The sequence below is a fragment of the Podarcis pityusensis genome, assembly GCF_964106645.2.
Source record: "Podarcis pityusensis genome assembly, chromosome: 3".
In the NCBI taxonomy this organism is placed as follows: domain Eukaryota; kingdom Metazoa; phylum Chordata; class Lepidosauria; order Squamata; family Lacertidae; genus Podarcis; species Podarcis pityusensis.
Genome location: NC_138026.1, coordinates 116,601,804 through 116,627,105, shown reverse-complemented (window position 1 = coordinate 116,627,105; position 25,302 = coordinate 116,601,804). Strand labels below are relative to the sequence as shown.

General features: G+C 45.8%; 2 long non-coding RNA genes across 2 annotated transcripts; both read left to right on the top strand.

Moving 5' to 3' along the window:
• The first annotated feature begins 614 nt into the window (after positions 1 to 614).
• LOC308473062 lies at positions 615 to 3,321 on the top strand. Its single transcript, XR_013983884.1, has 2 exons — positions 615 to 843; positions 3,074 to 3,321. It is a non-coding gene; the product is annotated as an uncharacterized lncRNA (long non-coding RNA).
• An 11,826-nt stretch (positions 3,322 to 15,147) lies between these two features.
• LOC308472874 lies at positions 15,148 to 22,825 on the top strand. The gene is made up of 3 exons (XR_013983797.1): positions 15,148 to 15,361; positions 19,025 to 19,130; positions 21,188 to 22,825. It is a non-coding gene; the product is annotated as an uncharacterized lncRNA (long non-coding RNA).
• Positions 22,826 to 25,302: the final 2,477 nt, after the last annotated feature.

The window sequence follows — 25,302 nt, the reverse complement described above, 5'->3', positions numbered from 1 at the left end:
TGATTATAAGGAGCCACTTGGCACTGTGGGTTAAACCACAGAGCCTAGGGCTTGGCGATCAGAAGGTCAGAGGTTCGAATCCCCGCAACGGGGTGAGATCCCGTTGCTCGGTCCCAGTTCCTGCCAACCTAGCAGTTCGAAAGCATGAAGTGCAAGTAGATAAATAGGTACCGCTCCAGCGGGAAGGTAAACGGTGTTTCCGTGTACTGCTCTGGTTTGCCAGAAGCGGCTTAGTCATGCTGGCCACATGACCCAGAAGCTGTACACTGGCTCCCTTGGCCAATAAAGCGAGATGACCGCCACAACCCCAGAGTCGGTCACGACTGGACCTAATGGTCAGGGGTCCCTTTACCTTTACCTTTTGGTTGTCCATAGGTCATTGAGAGTGGTATTTAATGCTACTGAAGGCACATTAGGGTTATTTATTTCCATGGGTGTACTCTGAGTAGGACTAGGTTACAGGAGAGATAATGATAGGACAAGTTAGTACAGATAGTACAGATAGTTCGCGAGGTGTACCAGGCAACTCCTACGAGGAATATTCAGCACAATTAACTAGGTTAATTTAGGGGGAAAGGGTGGGCAGAAGATTGATGCTGGGGATGTTCTAAAGGATAGCGATTGCCTACACCTTGCAGGTGCCCCACTGCAAAGCAGAGACCTTTATTTTATTATTATCACACACTTGTATAAATAACTGGAACTTCTCAGCTTGATTCATCACCGGTCAGTGTCCTTTCTGCAGCAGCCTCGAGTTATCAGAGGGAGCTTCAACCATGAGGTTCCTCTCCCTTTTTCTTCTTCCTTTGCTGTTGCTGGCCCTGGCCAGCCAGGCTGAACAAGGTAAAAAGAAAAAGAAAAAAAAAGGCTCAGATTTTTTAAAAGTATTTCGTATATGGTAGACTTGTAAAAGGGTAAAAGAGTATTGGGAAATGATCCATAATGAATTGAATTTATTTTTTTCTAAATTACTTTCCCAATAAAACTAGAGTTCTTTCAGTTGGGGATAATTCAGACTGAAATTCCCAGGTGTCAAAAAAGGTTATTTATGTATGCCACTACTGCGGGCTGTGTTTTGTTAGCCCCAAATGGAAAACAAGTGAGGTCCCAACCAAAGAAGAATGGCAACTTAAATTGATGGGACATGCACAGCTTGCAGCTCCAACTTATAAAATAAGAGAACAAGAAGAACATTCGTTTAAAGAAGATTGGAAAATGTTTATTGAATATACAGTATTGGGGGGGGGAATTGTGTACATTTGAAAACGTTGGCAGCATTAAGATAAATTCAACAGTGTAAATAAGTTATGATGGATGTACTGAATGGTATAGTTTATGTAAAATATGCAGGGATTTATGAAGTTGCTCAGATCGATTAAGTGCAAAAGGAATGTTGAGCAAGTGAGTGAGTGATAACTCTCTCTCTCTCTCTCTCTCTCTCTCTCTCTCTCTCTCTATTACTCACTGGAATCTATGAGCTTATGTCATACCCTCCAAAATTTATCTGATGAAAAAAGGGACTCCCTATTCGCTAATACTAATAAGAATAAGAATCATAGAATTGTAGAATTAGAAGGGACCCAAGAGTCAGCTAATCCAAATCCCTCCCCATACGCAGCTCATTGGATGGGGTTTCCTTAGCCACTCCGGGCGGCTTCCTACATATATAAAAACACAACAAAACATTTTTAAAACTTCCCTATAGAGGGCTGCCTTCAGATGTCTTCTCAAGATTGTATAGTTACTTATCTTGCTTGCTTGGGTGTCACATAGCTCCATAACCTCCAACATTTCTCTGATGAAAATAGGTATGTCTCGAGGAAAAGCAGGACATTCTGGGATCAAACCTGAAACCAGAAACCAGGACAACTTCTGTTTGTTAATCTTCAATGAGTATATCTTGATTAGATATACAATCCATATATATGCAATGTTCAGGGAAATATAAATTGAGTGGTTAATTTGGACAATAACCAGACATTGTGCACAGTCACCATGTCTCGTGGACAATGTACATGTACTGCTTCTGCGAAGAGGGAATTGTGCACAATTCCTGGTCAATATATACAACCCCCCTGCAGGCCTCATAATGACTGAATTTTGTATATTCTTTGGCCATTATGCATAATCCTCAACAGGCCTTATGTTGCCAGCCTTGCCCATCTGACATTCCTGCCACTGTGCCCAAACCCCACTGAGCTCCACATGCCTTACCCCACACACAACTTGAAAAGGAGCAGCAATGCTTGGGCGTTGGGAAACCAGGTGTGCAAGCTCATCCCACCAGGATCACCCCAGGATCAACTGCTGCTGAGCAATATTTCATTGGTGGGGTGGGGGTGGGCGCAGAGATGGCAGTGGGTGGGATCAGAGGGCTGGGCGATGCATGGATACATCATCTGAAGTCGGTTTGAAGTCCAGACTGTGATAACGGTTTCATAATTTTTGACCAGGCAATATATTGCGAATCCCCACTCACCAGGTGCTCAGGCAGTTTCTGAAGCCCTTGCCACTGACGGCGCTGGGGGCGCAGGACGAGAAATGCCCCCACTTTACTCCAAAGTAAATGGCTGCTTCCTGCCTGCCCGATTTGCAAGCCATGAGCCCGTGCTGCCTATCAGCTGGCCTTGCAGAGCGGCCAAAGACAAATGCACTTCATGTTAGGCAGTGAAACTGGAGATTTAGCAGGAAGGAAACCATGAGCCAGGTCATACAGAAAGGCAGGTGCCCTGCATTTCTGAAGGGGGAGATGACCTCCTGATTCATAGGCAACAACTCCAGGGGGCCCTGGGGGCCTGGGCACCCACATTTTTTTCCTGTGGGTGTCTGGCCCCCACCCCTGCTGCTGCCGCCTGGCGCTCTGGCTCTGGTCTTAGCTAGCAAAAGCAGGAGCCAAGCCACATGGATCTTGTTGCAAAAAGAAACATCTCACTTTGCTGCTCAGGAATCTCCTTCCCTCCCCAGCCAAGCTTAGCTGATTAGCCCTAGGCTTAATCATGTGAGCATGGCGTTTTTTTCTTTTAACCTTCCACACGGAGGCCCCACTAACCATTTGGTTCTCTATTTCTTCCAGAGGGCAAGGCTTGTGAGAGGATGAGAGGCTTTTGCGTCCATAAGAGTTCACACTGCCCCAGCAATGAAGTACTTCCATTTGAATGTGGCGAGAAGAGAAAGTGCTGCAAAAAGTTAGACTCAGATGCGTAACCGTGGATAAGAGAAACCGAACTTCACACGGGGGAAAACAAAGAGTGCTCGATATATGCTAAGGCAGAAATTGTTAAAAGCATTGCATTCCGCTCATTAAATGCCTGTCAGAAATAAGCAGCTGAAGTGTTCATTGCAAGATAGGATTCGGTCCCAAGGATACTGTTGGATGTTCCTGGTGCTCCCTGCTCAGTTCTGAAGTTTCTCAAGCTCCTGGTGGCTTTTGCTATGCTTAGAAAGTTTGCAGCTGCATTTCCGATCAGCTGACATTTCAGTCTTCAAACAGTCTTCAAAGGCAGCCATGTGTAACACATAGCAGTAGTCTGACCAGGAGTGTGATGGCCTGGGATTCAGACTCAGAGGCTGAACCTGAGGTATCCCAGCCTGCACAGGAGTCCCTGCCTCCAGAACCAGCTGAGCCAGGGCTGGGGCTTGAGCCTGAAGGGTCTTCACCTGTGCTGGATCCTCAGCTGCAGGCACCAGCTGAGTCTGCTCTGGCTCCTGAGGTGATGGAGGACCCACTGCCTGCAGGTGCTCCACTCTCAGCCCCGTCAGAGGAAGCTGAGGTTGCCTCTGGGTCTGGTAACCCTCCAGCCTCTCCTGAGCTGCAGAGGCTCAGGGCAGAGAGGCTGAGGGAACTAAGTTCTCGCAGGAGGACTGCTCGCCTCCAGGCCAGGAGAGGCGAGTCACCTGTAGACTGGGGCCGCCCTATGCCTCGGGGCAGGTAAAAGCCAGCCCCAGTCCCAGGTTGCGGGAGCAACATTGTTGGTAAACTGTTCCTGCCTGCACCCTGTCCTGCTCTTCTGCCAGAGTTCCTGACCTCACCCAACTCCCTGCCTTGAACCCAGCTTCAGCTTTGCCGGACAATCTCCATACCGCACCCTTGACCTCGGACTGGACTCAGACCTCACCGCACAGATAACCCTTGGGACCAGCACAAGGAGATACCTAGAGTGTGTGTAATCATAGCCAGGCTAGCTCCTCAAAAAAGAACCAGAGCTAGTACAGTACACCACCCTCAGCTTGTGCCTCCAGTGACTGAGCTGGATCCAAAATGATCCCCGGGGTGTGCGCCTGATCCTTTAGAGAGGGATCAAATCTATCCAGAAAAGGTTGAACTCCACTGTCTTGGCTAGATAAACCACCTATTTACAGCAGGGGTTGAGAGACTTCAGGCTTTGGTGAAATTGGTGCTTTTTGGTTTTTACAATAGCCTGGCAGAAAACACATGCACTCAGAATTAAAGCATCCCGAGTCCCAAAACTGAATGGATCCCATAGTCCTCCTACACACACGCACACACAAAATCACTCCTGTTTACCTACCCACTCTGCTTTCTTAATCCGAGCAGTATTAGGAGAGGAGATTCATTTTGTTGCTCCTCTTGCTAAAAAGTTAGGAATCTGAAACCCTACTTCAAACCATCCAGAGATTGGCATCATTCTGCCCAGTGGTTTGCCCTGCCCTGGATGTTGACATCCATGTGAGATGGGCATCTTGCATGACCCTGCAGCATAAGTGCCACAGGGTCAGCCAGGAGCTCCAACACCACTTCCTGGTCTCTCAGGTAGGAACTGAACTATTGAGAACCCACTCAGAGGCAATACAATATAGGGTTGTTTTCAACCAAGTCCTAATCAGAGCAGACCCATGGAAGTTAATGGGCCTAAGTCAGTCATACCTTTCAGCTTCAATGGGTCTACTCTGAGTAGGACTAGCATTGAATACCACATAGGGTGCACAGTGTCAAAAGCCAATGAAAGGTCCAAGAGAAAGAGCAGGCTAGCATTCCATTAATTTCTCTTCCACCAGGGCCACAGCTTAGTGATAGAGACCTTAAAACACGGAATCATAGCATCTTCATGTTGGAAGGGGCCCAAGGGTCATCTAGCCTAACCCCTTGCAATGCAGGAATCTCAGCTAAAGCACCCATGACAGATGGCTATCCAACCTTTGCTTAAAAAACCTCCAGGGAAGGAGACTCCACCACCTCCCAAGGGAGACTGTTCCACAGTTGAACAGCTCTTAATGTCAAAAAGCTTTTCCTTATGTCTAATCAGAACCTGCAACTGCAACTTGAAACCATTGATTCAAGTCCAGCCTTTCAGAGCAGGAGAAAACAAGCTTGCTCCATCCACCATGTGACAGCCCTTCAAATATTTGAAGATGCCTATCATAACTCCTCTCAGTCTTCTTTTTCCAGGCTAAACATTTCCAGTTCTTTCAAGGGTTCCTCATCAGGTTTGGCTTCTAGACCCTTGATCACTCTACAGTGGTACCTCAGGATGCAAAGCTCTACGCGGGGCTGCCCTTGAAGCTGTCCCAGAAACTCCAGTGGGTGCAGAATGCTGCAGCGAGGCTCCTCACGGGGTCTCTGCTATGGGAGCATATTCACCCAGTGCTTTTCCAGCTGCACTGGCTCCCGGAGGAGTACAGAGTCAGATTTAAGGCACTGGTTTTGACCTTTAAAGCCCTTCACGGCCTAGGACCCTCGTACCTATGGGACCGCCTCTCCCGGTATGCCCCACGAAGAGCCTCAAGGTCCATAAATAGCAACACCCTAGTGGTCCCGGGCCCTAAGGAAATTACATTAGCTTCAGCCAGAGCCAGGGCCTTTTCAACTCTGGCTCCGGCCTGGTGGAACGCTCCGCCTCATGAGACCAGGGCCCTGCAGGATCTGATTTCTTTCCGCAGGGCCTGTAAGACAGAGTTGTTCCACCTGGCCTTTGGCTTGGAGCCAATTTGATTCCCTCCCTCTCTTTCTTTTTTCTTTTCCTTTCTCCTCCTGCGATGAGGCTACATTTTAATATTTTAATGTTTCAATATTTTAATGTTATATTTTAATTTTGTTTTTAAGTTGTATTCATTCAACTTGTTTTTATTATTGCTTGTTAGCTGCCCTGAGCCCGGCCTTGGCTGGGGAGGGCGGGGTATAAATAAAAATTATTATTATTATTATTATTATTATTATCCATTCCGGAGCCCCGTTTGCATCCTGAATGGAAAGTAAGATGCGACGGCGCATCTGTGCGTGCACAGGTTGCGTTCCGCCGTTTCCATGCATGTGCGTCTTCTGTGAATTTGAGCGTCTGTGCATGTGCGAACGGCAAAACCCGGAAGTTAAAGCACTCCGTTACTTCCAGGTTGCCACGGAGCGCAACCCAAAAGCGTGCAACCTGAAACACATTCAATTCGAGGTATGACCGTAGTTGCCCTCCTCTGCACACATTCCAGCTTATCAACATCCTTCTTAAATTGTGGTGCCCAGAAGTGGGCACCATATTCCAGGTGTCTTGTGGAGTTCTTGACATCACACATGAAACTGAAGGGCTGAGATCTCTGAATTACCCTAATGCGCCTCATTATTCAGCCCCCACATAGAGCCTATGTGCACCCCAATAAATAGTTCAGCAGTATCTTCAAGACACAAAGTTTCCCTACCCATGAGCTGCCCCAAAGTGTCAGAAGCTGGAGCCCATCTACTGTCTTTCAAACCAGTTGATTTTTACTGCATTGGTGGCAGATGTTTCCTTCCTTTCTCATAAGAAAATTAGTAGACCCACCGACATTTTGTGGCTGAATGGAACATTTCTGCACACTTGCAAGACTCTTCTTGCACCACAGATCACACTCTGCCTGCATGCCTGGCATGTTACCTGACCAGACTTTAAAATGATGGCCATAAAACTCCACCTTGACCCTTGCTGCAAGCTGGGCCAACTAAAGGGGTTATCATTAAATCACCCAATGCATCCGGAGGTTGATGGGTCCATGTGTTCACACCAGCAGGTGAAAGGTGCAGTGTACTGAGCTTCAAAATACAGCAATCCTGATTTTTCAGGCCAACCAGGGCAGTTGCAGCAAAGCCCTTTTCCTCTTCTTCTCAGGTTGTGTGGGACATGGAAGCTGCCTTATTTTCAGACTATTAAAGCTCAGTACAATCATACTTTGGTTTTGGAACAGGTTAGTTCCCAAACTATTTGGCTCCCAAACACTGCAAACCCAAAAGTGTCAGGAATGTGCCCTCCCCCACACTGCAGCGGAAGAGTTGGCCTCAGAAATTGAGCAAGGAGCCGACTCTTCAGCTGAGAACTGTCTGAGTTTAGAGAAGACAGCCCAGGCTGCCTTCTTCCCAGGCAAGTCACTATTAGCTCCCAAGGAGAGGAAGAGTTGGAAGTCGGCCAAAGCGTTGCCAGGCAACCAGCAGATAAGCCAGTATCAGAGGCTGAGTCTTCTGGGGAAGAGCTAGGCAAAACGTGCAGTCCTCGAATGAGGAGATTGGAGAAGTTCAAAGATCAATGGAAGGGAAGGAGATGAAAGGCAGGATTTTGGCGTTCTTTCTGTTGGCGGAGGACAATGAGTCAGACTGAGCAACTAAGATTAATGAGAGCAGGCAGAACGCCATGCTCTGGATGCGTTTTTTTTCTTTTAAATGAACTTTTAAATAAACTTAATTAAAACTTAATTAAAGCCGCATTTTGGTTTTCGAACATTTTGGAAGTTGAACGGACTTCTGGAACGGATTCTATTTGACTTCCATGGTAGGACTGTATTGCCAACAATCCCCTTCAGAGGCTCTCAAGGGTTCCCAGTGGGGGTCTTTCCCACCCTTACCTGGACATATTAGGGATTGGACTGAGGACCTTTTGCATGCAATGGATGTGTTCTACCATTGAGCTATGTTCTTCCCCACATGTCAGGAAAGAGATCTGACGCGGCAACCATGGGCACCCCAGGGAAGTTTGGCAAAGGGGCGGAAGTGTGTGATGCATACTCTGAGGTTCTGTGGTTGCCTTCACACCGAATGGCAAATCATTATAAAATACTCCTAATGGAGGGGAGCCCAAAACTTCCCAGCAAGAAACATGCATGCTCAATGGCCATGGTGGCTGGCTAAGTCAATCACAGAAATTGGGGGTGGCTGGTTGGGAATGGGGGGTGGAATCAGAGAGATGGCCAAGACTGGCTGACTGGCTGGTACAGTGAACAAGTGCACTTCATAGGGCAACATGGTGCAGGCTGCACTATAATATATTTATTTTCCATTCTCTTGGCTTTACATTCTGTACTGTGAATGAAATTGCAGCCCTCTAATCTGTTTCAGCTGTTTATAGAAAAGTAAGATATGAGCCTGCTGGATCTGGCCCACGGCCCATCTAGTCCAGCATCCTGTTCTCACAGCAGCCAACCAGATGCCTGGGGAAACAGGAATCAAGCACAAGAGTACTCCCCGCTTCTTTGGCTTTTCAGCAACTGGTTATTCATGAGCTGTGAATTAATGATTTTTTAAGGAGTTATGTAGGAGTTTGTACTGAGCCCCAGGGGACGCGGATGGCGCTGTGGTCTAAACCACTGAGCCTCTTGGGCTTGCCGATCAGAAGGTCAGCGGTTCGAATCCCAGCAACGGAGTGAGCTCCCGTTGCTCTGTCCCAGCTCCTGCCAACCTAGCAATTCGAAAGCATGCCAGTGCAAGTAGATAAATAGGTATCGCTGTGGCGGGAAGGTAAACGGCATTTCCGTGCGCTGCTCTGGTTTCCTCCACTGTGTTCCGTTGTGCCAAAAGTGGTTTAGTCATGAGGGCCACATGACCCGGAAAGCTGTCTATGGACAAACGCTGGCTCCCTAGGCCCATAGTTGCTTTTGACTGGACTTAACCTTCCAGGGGTCCTTTACCTTTACCTGTACTGAGCCCCACTTGATGGAAACCACAGGAAGGGAGAGTGGAGTCTAGTGATGTTCCAATACTGTTCTGACACCTTCACCTTCCCTCAAGGTGATCTAAGAGATAAGATGACAAGTCATCTCCCTCAATTATCTAAGTAATTTGTCTACCTCAGGCTGGACAAGTTGCAATCTTTTCATCAAAACAGGACCAGTTCTTGCTCTTTCTCAGTGTGGAGTCCATGTTGAAATGGATTGGGGCAACTTTGCTGATAACGAATTGTGCAAGCTCAGCATGGCAAACAGCCTTGAGTGCCCTCATTTCAACACTCCTTTATCTCTAAATTCCTATACCTGTATATAGAGGGGATCTTCAATTTGTATCCAGATCCACCGTCACTTTGTCTTGAAGCTGCTTCTCGCCAGATGTCTTGAGATCTCAGAGAAAACTTGGGCCATGAAGTTCTTCCACATTTTCTTTGCTATGGTTGTTGTGCTCTTCCAAGTTTTCACAGGTAAGAGGGCAGCTCAGACTGGGGAGTTAAGGGGTGCCGATTAATTCTTTAATGGAAGGGGGTTTGGCCAAATAGAAGGCACTTTTTTGTTTAATGCTATGTCAGTGCTGCAATGCACTGCAAGAATTAAGATTCTTTGGTCCTAAGCACACATGATTTGAAGTAGGTGCCACAGAAATCAATCTCATTTATTTCTGACTAAATCGTAACTCAGCCTCCTTCAGGACAGTGTAACATGCGGTTCTGCAGACAAAATCAGCAAAAGTGTACTGAAGTGTGGGGGCAAAACTGTAGCAGTTTAGAACCACAGGGATTCCCATTGCCTGGTGTCCAAACTACTCACAGCTCTGAATTCACACTCTGGATAAAAACACTGAAATTATATGTTTGTTTTCTGCAGGGGTGCACCTTATCCCCTGTGATGAGATGGGGGGTTACTGCGTGATAAAACCTGCTCCATGCCCCGAGGGGCAAATACGTGGCTATTGTGGTCCAAATCGCAAATGCTGCAAGGCTTGATGTTGCTGCTGAAGAGCTCGGATCTGCGAGGACAAACGTTCACCCCTGATTTCCTGATGAAAACTAAGACAGATCTTCACTTGGAGAAGCGAGTCAAGGCTGCACTTGTACTAGACGTCTCAGTGATCTCAGTGAGCCAAACTCATCAGCTCATCAATTAAACATTCAAAATGTGGGTTTGACAATGTGTTTTTAATGTGTTCACCAACAACTTAGCTATAACATGAAGTAGGGGTGCGCAGAAGCAGTCCCTCTGGTTGCGGAAACCTCGGGATCCAACCAGAGCTCCAGAATGGATCCCGTTCACAACCAGAGGTACCACTGTAGTTTGAAAGCATGCCAGTGGAAGTAGATAAATAGGTACTGCCGTGGTGGGAAGGTAAACAGTGTTTCAGTGCGCCCTGGCACTTGTCATCGTGCTCCATGCACCACTAGCTGCTTAGTCTTGCTGCCCACATGACCCAGAAAGCTGTCTGTGGACAAACATCGGCTCCCTCAGCCTATAAAGAGAGATGAGCACCACAACCCCATAGTCGCCTTTGACTGGACTTAACCATCCAGGGGTCCTTTACCTTACCTTTTTTTTACCTAAATTCATATGCATAGGAGCTTATCTCCTATAGAGGGGGTGTTATTGGGCTACTGCTTTTGGTTTGATTTGATATGTTGTGGTCTTGTTGTGAACCGCCCTGAGACCTCCAGGTATAGTTGAATAAACAACAACAACAAATAATAATAATCTAGAGTAGAATAAGCCTGGCGAATTGTAGGCAGATACATCAAGAGGTTTTCACGCAGGATTGGACCCCAACCAGCATGGCTGATGCCAAGGTATGATTTGTTCACTGCCAAAAACCTACAACCTGGATTTACCAAGGTGGCATCTTCATAAACCAGTATCTCAAGCAAAGGAGTGTTCAGACCATGTTCAACTCAGTGAATGCAAGTTTTTAAAAAGTGTAGGTTTCAAATCCGGTTTGTAACGCATCAGCTCAAAAACATGGCGATTCAGTTTTGAGGATATGGTGGTATGTTCTTGATAGTTTTCCTGTGACCTAAGCCAGTTATAGACACATTTTTTACATTGGCTCAGGGTGAGTTTTGGCTGAGACATTGCAGACAAAGGCGGTCCTGTGTCTGCCAGGTGTACACACTGAACCTTTTTGTTTGTACAGTAGCGGCACAATGCATTTTGATCTTTTGTTTTCTCCTTGTCTGTTTTGATCAAAGGCAAACAGGTCGCCTTATCTGGGCTCTGACCCCAGATCCATCAGGGTGTGACACTTGGAACTTCCATAACCACATGCTTATTCCTCAGTCCCTGCCCCTTAACTTCTGCATCTGTGACCCCCCTCCCAAAAAAAGCTTAACAATGAACAGATACCTACCAGTCTGTTTGGTTAGTGTTAAGTCCAACACTGAGATCAGAGATCCTAAGTTGTGGATTGATTACTCTGAGTACCAGGTAAGAAGACCCTGTTAGATCAGAACAATGCCCATCCTGTCTAGAATCCTGCTTTCCCAGTGGCCAACCAGGTGCCAATATGAAAACTGTATGCAGGATTTGAGCATAAGAGCACTCTCCTCTGCTGTAATATCCAGCAACTGGAAACCAGACGCTTGACTGCATCTGACCACAGAGAAAGAGCCTAGCCATCGTGGCTGGTTTTTTTTAAATAAAAAAAATCAATGTATAAAACAGGGACCAATTTTCTGGGTCTAGGAAAGCCTGAGCAGAACAATAAGGTAATAAACAATAAGGTAATAAATTAGATAGTTCTCATCCCCACTTCATCTTCACAACAACCCCGTGAGGTAGGCTAGGCTGAGAGTGACTGACTGACCTAGAATCATAGAATCATAGAAACATAGAATCATAGAATCATAGAATCATAGAGTTGGAAGAGACCACAAGGGCCATCGAGTCCAACCCCCTGCCAAGCAGGAAACACCATCAGAGCACTCCTGACATATGGTTGTCAAGCCTCTGCTTAAAGACCTCCAAAGAAGGAGACTCCACCACACTCCTTGGCAGCAAATTCCACTGTCGAACAGCTCTTACTGTCAGGAAGTTCTTCCTAATGTTTAGGTGGAATCTTCTTTCTTGTAGTTTGGATCCATTGCTCCGGGTCCGCTTCTCTGGAGCAGCAGAAAACAACCTTTCTCCCTTCTCTATGTGACATCCTTTTATATATTTGAACATGGCTATCATATCACCCCTTAACCTCCTCTTCTCCAGGCTAAACATGCCCAGCTCTCTTAGCTGTTCCTCATAAGGCATCGTTTCCAGGCCTTTGACCATTTTGGTTGCCCTCCTCTGGACACGTTCCAGTTTGTCAATGTCCTTCTTGAACTGTGGTGCCCAGAACTGGACACAGTACTCCAGGTGAGGTCCGACCAGAGCAGAATACAGTGGCACTATTACTTCCCTTGATCTAGATGCTATACTCCTATTGATGCAGCCCAGAATTGCATTGGCTTTTTTAGCTGCCGCGTCACACTGTTGGCTCATGTCAAGTTTGTGGTCAACCAAGACTCCTAGATCCTTTTCACATGTACTGCTCTCAAGCCAGGTGTCCCCCATCTTGTATTTGTGCCTCTCATTTTTTTTGCCCAAGTGCAATACTTTACATTTCTCCCTGTTAAAATTCATCTTGTTTGTTTTGGCCCAGTTCTCTAATCTGTCAAGGTCGTTTTGAAGTGTGATCCTGTCCTCTGGGGTGTTAGCCACCCCTCCCAATTTGGTGTCATCTGCAAATTTGATCAGGATGCCCTTGAGTCCATCATCCAAGTCGTTGATAAAGATGTTGAATAAGACCGGGCCCAAGACAGAACCCTGTGGCACCCCACTAGTCACTCTTCTCCAGGATGAAGAGGAACCATTGATGAGCACCCTTTGGGTTTGGTCAGTCAGCCTGTTACAAATCCACTGAGTGGTAGCATAGTCAAGACCGCATTTTACCAGCTTCTTTACAAGAATATCATGAGGCACCTTGTCAAATGCCTTGCTGAAATCAAGGTAGGCTACATCCACTGCGTTCCCTTCATCTACCAGGCTTGTAATTCTGTCAAAAAACGAGATCAGGTTAGTCTGACAGGACTTATTTTTCAGAAATCCATGCTGACTATTGGTGATCACAGCATTCCTTTCTAGGTGCTCACAGACTGTTTGCTTAATGATCTGCTCCAGAATCTTCCCTGGTATTGATGTCAGACTGACTGGGCGGTAATTATTTGGGTCCTCTCTTTTCCCCTTTTTGAAAATAGGGACAACATTTGCCCTCCTCCAGTCTGCCGGGACTTCGCCTGTTCTCCAGGAATTCTCAAAGATGACTGCCAGTGGTTCTGAGATCACATCTGCCAGTTCTTTTAATACTCTTGGATGCAGTTCATCAGGCCCTGGAGACTTGAATACATCTAAACTAGCCAAGTATTCTTGTACTATCTCCTTAGTTATTCTGGGCTGTGTTTCCTTTGCTGAGGTCACCCAGTGAGTTTCATGGCCGAGTGAGGATTTGGACCCTGCTGTTGCAGAATCTAGTTGAACACTCTAGTCCCCATTTTGTTTGTCAGGACATATACTAGTGTGGTTTGTTTGTTTAGATATACAGTGGTACCTCTGGTTACGTATTTAATTCGTTCCGGAGGTCCGTTCTTAACCTGAAACTGTTCTTAACCTGAAGCACTACTTTAGCTAATGGGGCCTCCTGCTGCTGCCATGCGATTTCTGTTCTCCTCCTGAAGCAAAGTTCTTAACCCGAGGTACTGTTTCTGGTTTAGCAGAGTCTGTAACCTTAAGTTACAGTATGTAACCTGAAGCGTATGTAACCCAAGGTACCACTGTACAGGTACAGTGTACTGTACAGTGGTACTTCTGGTTACAAACTTAATCTGTTCCGGAGGTCCATTCTTAACCTGAAACCATTCTTAACCCGAGGTACCACTTTAGCTAATGGGGTCTCCCACTGCCATCACACCACTGCCGCACGATTTCTGTTCTCATCCTGAAGCAAAGTCCCAAAACATCTGGAGAGCTGAGTTTGCCTATGCCTGTTCTAGATACTAAACTAAAACATCCCAAACACTGCAACTTTTCTTCATAGGGACATTGTTCCATTCCCTTGATCTGGAGGGTGCCAGGGTGGAAAAGGCTGTCCTTAAAATTTAAATAAATGGGAGATCTCAATGGAGACACTTTCTTAGCGATACCAATAAGCTTCCTTCAGCCAAACATCCACTGAACTTGAAAATTTCTGCAGACAAAGAAGTTTCTCCTCTATCACAGAACCACCACCTCTTCCCAAGGGGACTTCAGGCACCCTCTCACCTCTCTGTCTTTTCTTCTGCAGGCTGAACATACCCAACTCAACCATTCCTCGTACCTTAGATCTTGAACTTAATCTGTTTCAGGAGCCCATTCGACTCCAGGAACCGTTCGAAAACCAAGGTGCGGCCTCTGATTAGCTGCAGGACCTTCCTACATGCAATTGGAAGCCGTGGAAGCAATGTTGGAAGTTCGGCTTCCGAAAAAGATTAGCAAACCGGAACACCTGCTTTTGGGTTTGCAGCGTTCGGGAGCTGATTTGTTTGGCCATTCGAGATACAGTGGTACCCCTGGTTACGTACTTAATTTGTTCCGGAGATCCGTTCTTAACCTGAAACCATTCTTACCCTGAGGTACCACTTTAGCTAATGGGGCTTTCCGCTGCTGCTGCGCTGCCGGCGCACGATTTCTGTTCTCATCCGGAGGTAAAGTTCTTAACCCAAGGTACTACTTCCGGGTCAGCTGAGTCTGTAACCTGAAGTGTTTGTAACGCGAGGTGTTTGTAAGCTGAGGTGCCACTGTATTGTGGTCCTGCCATGGGGTGGAGAATTTCAATTCAAAATTTATAAGGAAACTTCTCTAATTCATACTTTCTAAAACTACAAAGGAAGCAAAACACAGCCGTCCTTTGAAATTTGCACTTCTCTGAATTTTCAATGCAATTTCCCCAGCCAAGTAATGTGTGCCAAATGCGAAACAAACCAAATATCTTTCCCAGCTCTACTTCTGAGTCAAGCTACACTACATAGCACTATCCATGCTTGCTTTGATTTGCACCCATCTGAACAGATTTTTTTGTGGGTTATCATCATTATTTTTTGCCTTAGTTCTTCCAGATATAGATCATTACTAATTTACTGCCAAACTGACTCAGGTCCTTTCTGATTGTCTCATGACACAATATAAATGCCTGGCTACACAATTTGCATGTGCACCACAGCAAATTGTCTCCACATCCTTATAAATAGAGGGAAACATCCTGATCTTATCCAGATTTTGATCCGGGTCGGCTGTGGAGAGGCTTCCTTCCAGCAACCTTGAGTGTTCAGAGAAAACTTCAGCCATGGGACTTCCTTACCTGCTCTTTGGTTTGGTTGCTCTCCTCTTTCACACATCTGCTGGTAAGAGGAAAGCTCAGGTGGAGGGATAGGAAAGGGAGGCAAGTCCAAATGGAGGGATCTGAATTTCTCATCTCTCAACAGCAGCCTGGGAATGTATAGGCAAGTCCTGGAAGACCTTTAATCTCAATAATTTGGATGGCTGGTATTTGAGGGTTTGGCAAAGTGCCCGTCTTAAAAATATATCTCATAAATCAAAAATATTGAAAGGGCAGAGCTCGAATGACCTTTTGATTGATTGATTGATTGATTAGATTTATATGCCACCCTTCATCCAAAGATCTCAGGGTAGTTCATGATATATGGCATGATTTCATTTCTTACACAAATTTTGGGGCAAATGGTTGCTCAGTGCTACCAGTATATGAAAACGTCTGGCTCATTTAAGCCTTCATTCTCAACAGCTGTGGGGCACACAGGTGGGGAATAATAATAATATTCAGTGCTTTTTTCCCTTAAAAAAGACGCTCTCCTGAAGGAGCGTCTCCACCCTCATCGTTCTGCCGGAACGCTGAGGTCCAGCGCCGAGGGCCTTCTGGCGGTTCCCTCATTGCGAGAAGCAAAGCTACAGGGAACCAGGCAGAGGGCCTTCTCAGTGGTGGCACCCACCCTGTGGAACACCCTCCCATCAGATGTCAAAGCGATAAAAAACTACCTGACATTCAGAAGACATCTTAAGGCAGCCCTGTTCAGGGACGTTTTTAATGTGTGACATTTTAGTGTATTTTTGGTCTCTGTGGAAGTCGCCCAGAGTGGCTGGGCAAACCCAGCCAGATGGGCGGGGTACAAATAATAAACTACTAATAAATTACTAATTACTATAAATTACTATTACTATCACTATTACTAAAGAAATGTTTAGGGGTACTCTCATTTTGACTCAAGAAAATCACCTTTTTGTAGTTCAAATTGGGAAAAATAAATGCAGTAAATGGACGGAAGTACAAAGATTCACAAAATGTTTAGGGGTATGTGTACCCCTGCATCGCCCCAGAAAAAAAACACTGATAATATTTATTATTTGTAAAGGGAATCTTTGCATGATGTAATACTTCACTATTCCTTTTGATTTGCACCGCATCATTCTAATCCTTCCAGGCTGTGACTCCTTATGGTTTAGATTGTTGATCCTTTGTTGTTATCTTTCTTTTCTTTTCTATGCTTGCACTTTTGTTTAACTAACCAAGGAAATTAAAAGTAACAATTGCCAAAAAGTAATTGGAGACAAAAAGCACCTGCTTTTTCATGCAGAAAGTCCCAGGTTTGATCCCTAGCATCTCCTAATAGGGTTAGGGAAAAACTCCATTTGAAACCCTGGGAATTGCTGCCATTCACTGTAGACAATATTGTTAGGCGGACCAGTGGTCTCACTCAGTATTAGCCAGCTTGCCATGTTTCCTATGTTCCTGAAGCTGTGGTCCAAGGCACTAGCTAGGGTCAGCCCAAAGCATCTTGCTTCCTGAGGCAAAGTGCAAGGTGATGCCTGTTGCCCCCTGTCCTCTGTGGAACCACAGCTGCTTAGTCTACTATTGCAGGAAGCTTCATCATTACGAAAAACACACAACCCCCCACCCCTTAGCTGGCCATTATTCTAGGTACTCTGAACAACAAGCAACACGTCGGCTAATAATACAATGGTACCTCATGTTGTGTAACCTCCAGGTTACGGAATCTTCAGGTTACGGCCGCGGCAAACCCCGAAGTGTATACTTCCAGGTTTCGCTGTACTCACATGTGCAGAAGCGCTCTGTACATCTTGTGCATGCACAGAAGGAAAGTTTTCAGGATACGGCCGGGCCTCCGGAATGGATCCCGTTCGTAACCGGAGATACCATTGTATACTGAATTTATTTTTATAACACTATACTGTTTCTATACTGAGAGCCAGTGTGGTGTAGTGGTTAAGAGCAGTAGACTCGTAATCTGGGGAACCGGGTTCGCGTCTCCACTCCTCCACACGCAGCTGCTGGGTGACCTTGGGCTAGTCACACTTCTCTGAAGTCTCTCAGCCTCACTCACCTCACAGAGTGTTTGTTGTGGGGGAGGAAGGGAAAGGAGAATGTTAGCCGCTTTGAGACTCCTTCGGGTAGGTACTGAGACTCCGCCAGGTACTCCTGTCTTCCACTGCCTCCCGCAGTTTGGTCAAACTCATGTTAGTAGCTTCAAGAACACTGTCCAACCATCTTGTCCTCTGTCATCCCCTTCTCCTTCTGCCCTCAATCTTTCCCAACATCAGGGTCTATTCCAGGGAGCCTTCTCTTCTCAGGAGGTGGCCAAAGTATTGGAGCCTCAGCTTCAGGATCTGTCCTTCCAGATTTGAAACAGTATAGTGTTATAGAAAAATATTGTCAGTATTATTAGCTGACGCGTTGCTTACTGTTGTTCAGAGTGTTCTGTTTTGCAACAGAGGAGACTTTCTTTGGTGCATTATTCTAGTTAGGCATGATGCTGGAACGGGGAGGGGGCACATTTTTGGTTCTGTGGGCCAGATTCTGTTGGGTTTTGGCCTCGCGGGCCAAATTTGGCAGGTGTGTCGAGCTGAAGTCAAGACTTCATAGAGATAGGAGGGACCCAGAGGTTCATCTAGTCCAAGCCCTCTGCAATGCAGGAATATGCAGCTGTCCCTTACGGGGATCGAACCACCAGCCTTGGCGTTATCAGCACCATGCTGTAGCCAACTGAGCTATCCAGCTGTTGCTTGCAGGTAGCAAGGCTTCCCCACAACAGAAAGCAGGCTTGCTTCTTCAGCCCATCAGCTGATGGGTGGGAGAGCTTAATATGGTTCTCTAATAGGATATACAGTGGTACCTCGGGTTACATATGCTTCAGGTTACATATGCTTCAGGTTACACACTCCGCTAACCCAGAAATAGTGCTTCAGGTTAAGAACTTTGCTTCAGGATAAGAACAGAAATCGTGCTCCGGCGGCATGGTGGCAGCAGGAGGCCCCATTAGCTAAAATGGTGCTTCAGGTTAAGAACAGTTTCAGGTTAAGAACGGACCTCCGGAACGAATTAAGTACTTAACCTGAGGTACTACTGTAAATGGGCACTCACCTTCCTGCAAGGGGGGGGGGAGAGCAATTTCCATTGAAGCCATTGGTATGATGGAGACCCCCCCCCCCCGAATTTCAACAGTGGTTTCAATGGAAACTGAAAGACTCTCCCACATTGCCCATCATTTGATGGCCAGCAAGGACAATTGAGACCCCTGCTATAAAATGGAGAGGGAAATTTCATTTTAATGCAAACCCCCTCCTGCTCAGGAAAGGCTTTGCACTAAAAGCGCAAGTAGGATGGAACTTCCCCCTGCAGCTCAGAGTTGTGGATACAAGTCGGGCAAAAGGTTCCTTCGAAAGGTTGACCCTCGTGGTTCCTTCCAGCTCTGCGATTCTTTGATTCTATTCTACTGTCAGCAGATGAGCCGATCCTTCTTTCTCCAGGGATGGCCAACTGCGACGTCATGTGTGGGGAAGGTGGGCGTGGTGTTGCAAAAATGGCGCCATGAGCCAAATGGGAGACCTGGCAGACCAGATTTGGCCAGGGCGGGGGAGTTGGCTCCTACCTTTTAGGGTGTGTGTGTGGTGGTGGTGGTGGTGGTGGGGTAAGGGCTAGGCCAATTTGTCTTCCAACTAATGGAAGTCTTATTTGTCCCCCCCTTTTTGTACAGTGCTGCCTGAGAAGTGTGAAGACCGGAGGGGCTACTGCCAACCTTCATCAGACAAAGACTGTGATGATGACGATGCCCTTCCATTACCATGCTCTCATGCTAATGAGACATGCTGCAGATGTAAGTCATGTGCAGTTCTGCAAAGATGGGTGCTTGGTTGTTATTCCATATAGATAGATAGATAGATAGATAGATAGATAGATAGATAGAATAACAACAATATATATAATTTTCTGTTTTGCAATTTAAAGTACTCATTTTTACATCCTTAAGATATCAGTAACTTCCCTTCTTCTCGTTCCATGGTTCATTTTACATAATCCCTGCATATTTTACAGAAACTAAACCATTCAGCATTCCATTATTACATCCATCAAAACCTATATAAACTGTTGAATTTATCTTAATGCTGCCAGCGTTTTCAGCTGTACACAGTTATTTTCTATATATAGTTGTAAATAATAATAATAATAATAATAATAATAATAATAATAATAATAATAATTTATTATTTATACCCCGCCCATCTGGCTGAGTTTCCCCAGCCACTCTGGGCTGCTCCCAATTGAGTGTTAAAAACAATACAGCATTAAATGTTAAAAACTTCCCAAAACAGGGCTGCCTTCAGATGTCTTTTAAAAATAGGATAGTTGTTAATTTCTTTGACATCTGATGGGAGGGCGTTCCACAGGGTGGGCACCACTACCGAAAAGGCCCTCTGTCTGGTTCCCTGTAACCTCACTTCTCGCAATGAGGAAACCGCCAGAAGGCCCTCGGAGCTGGACCTCAGTGTCCAGGCTGAACAATGGGGGTGGAGACGCTCCTTCAGGTATACTGGGCTGTTTAGGGCTTTAAAGGTCAGCACCAACACTTAGAATTGTGCTCGGAAAACATACTAGGAGCCAATGGTACCTCGGTTTATGAACTTAATCCATTCCGGAAGTCCGTTCTTAAACCAAAACCATTCTTAAACTGAGGTGCACTTTCCCTATAATGAGGCCTCCCACCACCAGTGCCCTTCCACCGTTTGGCTTCCATTCGTAGTACTCGGTCTATGAATGGAAGCCGAACTACATATTCGTAAACGAGGTACCACTGTACTCAACAAACACTTTCCAATCTTCTTTAAACATAAGTTCTTCTTGTTCTCTTATTCTATATGTTACGTATGCAAGTTGTGCATATTCATCTTAGCAACCCTTTGATGTTCTTGTTATTCCTAAGTGCCTGACTAAACAAGTTGTTGCTGTTGTTGTTGTTGCTGCAGGCAACTCTTCACTTACACGGAGGTTACATTCTGCCCCTGCGTGCATAAGTGAAAATCCGTAAAGTGAGGAAGACCCTCTAAACACTCTTTATGCATCCCTATACCACTCTCTCCCCAATCCATACCATAAATATTGTATCCAAAAATATCCCCAACTAGGATTAAAGCTCTGGGAGCCTCACTGACATCCCTTTCGGGCTCCTCATGAGCTACAAGCGCTCTCTGGCTCTCTCTGGCCATTTCTGGGTTTGAATTTCATTCCTGAATTGAAACACACCTAGGTTCTTCATGGTAGTCACACCTGCCCTGTGGAAAACCCTCCTGTCAGATGTCAAGGAAATAGACAACTGACTTATGGACAACATCTGGAGGCAGCCCTGTATAGGGAAGTTTTCAATGTTTGATATTTAAATTTGCTGTAAGCCACCCAGAGTAGCTGGGGCAAACCCAGTCAGATGGGTGGCATATCAATAAAATATTATTATTATTATTATTATTATTATTATTATTAATTTCCCGGTGCTATGTGTATACACGGTCACACACAAGTTGAACGCATGTGAGTGGGGAATTGTCTGCATTATTAATCCTGTCCTCACTGCAAGTGATCAGGAGTTTCAGACGAGGGAATATCCAGGCTGTATATGGAGCCCAGCATGCATTGTCAAGCTATATTCAGAATCCTAGAGTCGGGAGACACCTCAGAGCTCATCTATTCCACCCCCTGAAGCTCTTTACAGAATGAGTGCATCCTGGCTATAGGACAATTGTCTTCAGTCCAAAGTGAGTTATGGGCAGGCTTAGAGTCTACCTGAATGCAATTGGTGTCCTCCTTATTCACTCTTTGGAAATAATAATAATAATAATAATAATAATAATAATAATAATGCTATTTGTTTCTTTTCTGCAGTACCACCACTGTTAAAATGTGAAGAGCTGGGGGGCATATGCATGAATCCACCTGATGACACCTGCCTTTCTGTTATATCAGCAAAATGTGACGGGGATGACATGAAATGTTGCAAAAAAGATTGAAGCTGAAGTGACAGTATCAAGTGTCAATGTCCCCTCCTCCTTTATCTCTGATTATTATTATTTAATTGCCAGTGAAGAATGTCTGCTTGCGATACACAAGGATAAATCAACATGACTAACGGATCAGCTCTAACCCCGATTAAAACACAGATTAGAAATCCTACTTTAAAATAAAAACAAAGATGAAGGCTTATTATTTCATACTGAATACAAATTCAGGCATAAGAAAGGCACAGAATCACAGAACTGTAGAGTTGCAAGTGATCCCAGACATCATCTATCCCACCCCCTGCAACGCAGGAATCTCAGCTAAAGCATCCATGACAGATGACCATTCAATTACTGCTTAAATACCTCCAAGGAAGGAGAGTCCACCATCTCCTGAGGGAGACCGTTCCATGGTTGAACAGTTCTTATTGTCAGAAAGTTCTTCCTGATGATTAGTTGGAACCCCCCTTTTTGTGGTTTGAATACATTGGTTCGGGTCCTGTTCTCTTGAACAGGATTAAACAAGCTTGCTCCCTCTTCCATGTGGCAGCCCTTTAGATATTTCATAAAATCATAGAGTTGGAAGGGACCCTTAGAGTCATCTAGTCCGACCCCCTGCAATGCAGGAATCTCAACTAGAGCATCCATGACAGATGGCCACCCAACCTCTGCTTTAGAGAGAGCCAGTGTGGTGTAGTGGTTAAGAGCGGTGGACTTGTAATCTGGTGAACCGGGTTCGCTTCCCCGCTCCTCCACATGCAGCTACTGGGTGACCTTGGGTTAGTCACACTTCTCTGAAGTCTCTCAGCCTCACTCACCTCACAGAGTGTTTGTTGTGGGGGAGGAAGGGAAAGGAGAATGTTAGCCGCTTTGAAACTCCTTCGGGTAGTGATAAAGTGGGATATCAAATCCAAACTTCTTCTTCTTCTTCTTCTTCTTCTTCTTCTTCTTCTTCTTCTTCTTCTTCTTCTTCTTCTTCTTCTTCTTCGCCACTGTGACAAGCAGTACATTTGACTTCAGGAGTCAAATTAATAAAAGGAGATATTAAACAACTCTCCCAACTACTGTGTGTTTTTCCTTGCTTGCGATTAGAGTGGTACCTCGGGTTAAGTACTTAATTTGTTCCAGAGATCCATTCTTAACCTGAAACTGTTCTTAACCTAAAGCACCACTTTAGCTAATGGGGCCTCCCGCTGCTGCCGCGCCGCCGGAGCATGATTTCTGTTCTCATCCTGAAGCAAAGTTCTTAACCCGAGGTACTATTTCTGGGTTAGCGGACTCTGTAACCTCAACCATATGTAACCTCAAGCGTATGTAACCCGAGTTACCACTGTAATTTGTTAATTTAGCCATGCCTGAAAAATCTCCTGCTTCTTCAAAGCCATTCTTCTGTAGCAAAGCTATCGGAATCTTGAGGGATGCCTATATTGTCAAGTATGTTGAAAAGAACTCTGTAGCTAATGAGAGGGGAGGGCTCAGAACTGACCAATAGCAGAAGACTAAGCAAACAGCATTTTCGAAGACAGTGTCTGTCAGGGCTGCCTCAAGTCTCAGCTCACAAAAGACCAACGCCTTTCTTTTCTTATATACAAAAGTGTTTATTGCAGTTCATTGTTTGCTTCAGATCCGAGGCGCGCAGCCCTACGTCTGTTAGGCTTAGACCGCTGAAGTCCCTTCTGAATCCGTCCCTCCCCTGCACCAGTTTAAGAGGCTTGCGCTGCTCCACCTCTTTCTCTCTTTCCTTTTCCGCAGGGTCTTTCTGCCCGCTGGGGTTTCGCCCCTCCTGGATTCCTCTGACGCGGAATCAGACTGCTCTTGCCCCCTCCTGCGGGCTTTGGGACCTGGCCCCTCCTCCGGGCTCCCTGTACTTCCGCGCACCTCTACATTTGAACTTGGCGCGCGCGCCCAACCTCTAACTTTCCTTTTGACAGCTACGCTACTCCCTTCACTACTCCCCTCCCCTTCCGGGAGGGTGGCTTGCTCCGACCTCCCTCCTTTCTCTACTGCCGGAGCCGCCTCCCCTGATACACTGGAACCTCCACCCCCTTCGCTGCACTCTGGCGGGGAGGCTGGTCCTGACGCCCAGCTGCCACTTTGGGATCCCCCGCTGGCCCCCTGCTCCTGACACGTCCCCCCTGGGGCTCCCCTGGCCTTGACCACCGGCGCCCCCTTCTGGGAATCCTCTGATTCGCTGGAAAGACTCATGGAATCTCTAGAGTCATCGTCATCCTCTTCCTCGCTGTCCTGGGATTCATCCCCATCGCTCTCCATCTCCTGCCTACCCTGTGCCTCTGTCCCTGAACCCCTGACAGTGTCTTTTTCTGTTTAAATGGCAGGCTTCAGATATCCAGGATTAGTCTGAGTAAACCCCATGAAGTCACTTTTTTGTGCTTCTTTGGCACACATTTCCTTTCGCAGAAAACAGAATGTAAAGCTTAGATCCCTGAAACACTGGAACATCAAAAGGTGCCTTATATTGGGGCTCAGACCCCTGCTTCATCTAGTTCAGTATTGCCTACTGACCGGCAACCGTTTTCAAAGGTGCTTCAGATAGGGGCCTCTCTCAGCTGGGAGATTCAGGAGATCAGACCTCAAGCTTCCCACATACATGTTGGCAGAGTAGCTCAACTGCAGCTAGGAAGCCAAATCATGTGCAACACTGACTCTCGATATTCAAAAAGCTTTTACTTGTAGAACATATAGCCACAGAAAAATACATACAAAGTATTTACACTTACACGCTTATCCAAGCATGGCCTTAGTTTTACTTAGTTGATAATTGCAGCTTCTTTCTCAAACATTCAGACAAACCGTGTCTTTCCATTCCTGCATATTTCTTCCTAAACAGCTTATGTTTTAGAGCTACAGTGATGTACAAATGGAAGGTAGGAATGTGCAAGACTACTGGAATCTCCAGCCTGACGCAGTTGCTTCACCTTGTTTCCTCCTTGCACACTTCCCGGGGCATCTCGTTGACCTCTGCAAAAACAGGGGGGTGGAGTAGATGGGCCTTTCACCTGATCCAGCAGAGCTTAAGTTTTATATATATAATTATTAAATTTTCTGTTTTACAATTTAGAATACTCATTTAAACATCCTTAAAATATCAATGACTTCCCTTCTTCTCTTTCCATGGTTCATTTTGCATACCATAAACCCCTGCATATTTTACAGAAACTAAACCATTCAGTATTCCATTATTACACCCACCAAAACCTATTTACACTGTTGAATTTATCTTAATGCTGCCAATGTTTTCAAGTGTACACAATTTCCCCCCATATATTCAATAAATATTTTCCAATCTTCTCTAAATGTATGTTCTTCTTGTTCTCTTATTCTATATGTTAAGTCCGCAAGCTGTGCATATTCCATGAGCTTAAGTTGCCATTCTTCTTTGGTTGGGACCTCGCTTTCCATTTTTGAGCTAACGAAACATGGGCTGCAGAAGTGGCATACATAAACAACCTTTTTTGGAACCTGGGATTTTCCATCTGAATTATCCCCAACGAAAAGGACTCTGGTTTTGGGGGGAAAGTATGTGCTGGAGGAGACTCTTGAGAGTCCCATGGACTGCAAGAAGACCAAACCTATCCATTCTTAAGGAAATCAGCCCTGAGTGCTCACTGGAAGGACGGATCCTGAAGCTGAGGCTCCAATACTTTGGCCACCTCATGAGAAGAGAAGACTCCCTGGAAAAGACCCTGATGTTGGGAAAGATGGAGGGCACAAGGAGAAGGGGACGACAGAGGACAAGATGGTTGGATAGTGTTCTCGAAGCTACCAGCATGAGTTTGACTAAACTGCGGGAGGCAGTGGAAGACAGAAGTGCCTGGCGTGCTCTGGTCCATGGGGTCACGAAGAGTCGGACATGACTAAACAACAACAACAACAACAACAACAACAACAACAACAACTTTTAAACATTTTTTTTCAATTCATTATGGATTTTTTCCCAATACTCTTTTACCCCTTTACAGGTCTACCACATATGAAAGTAGT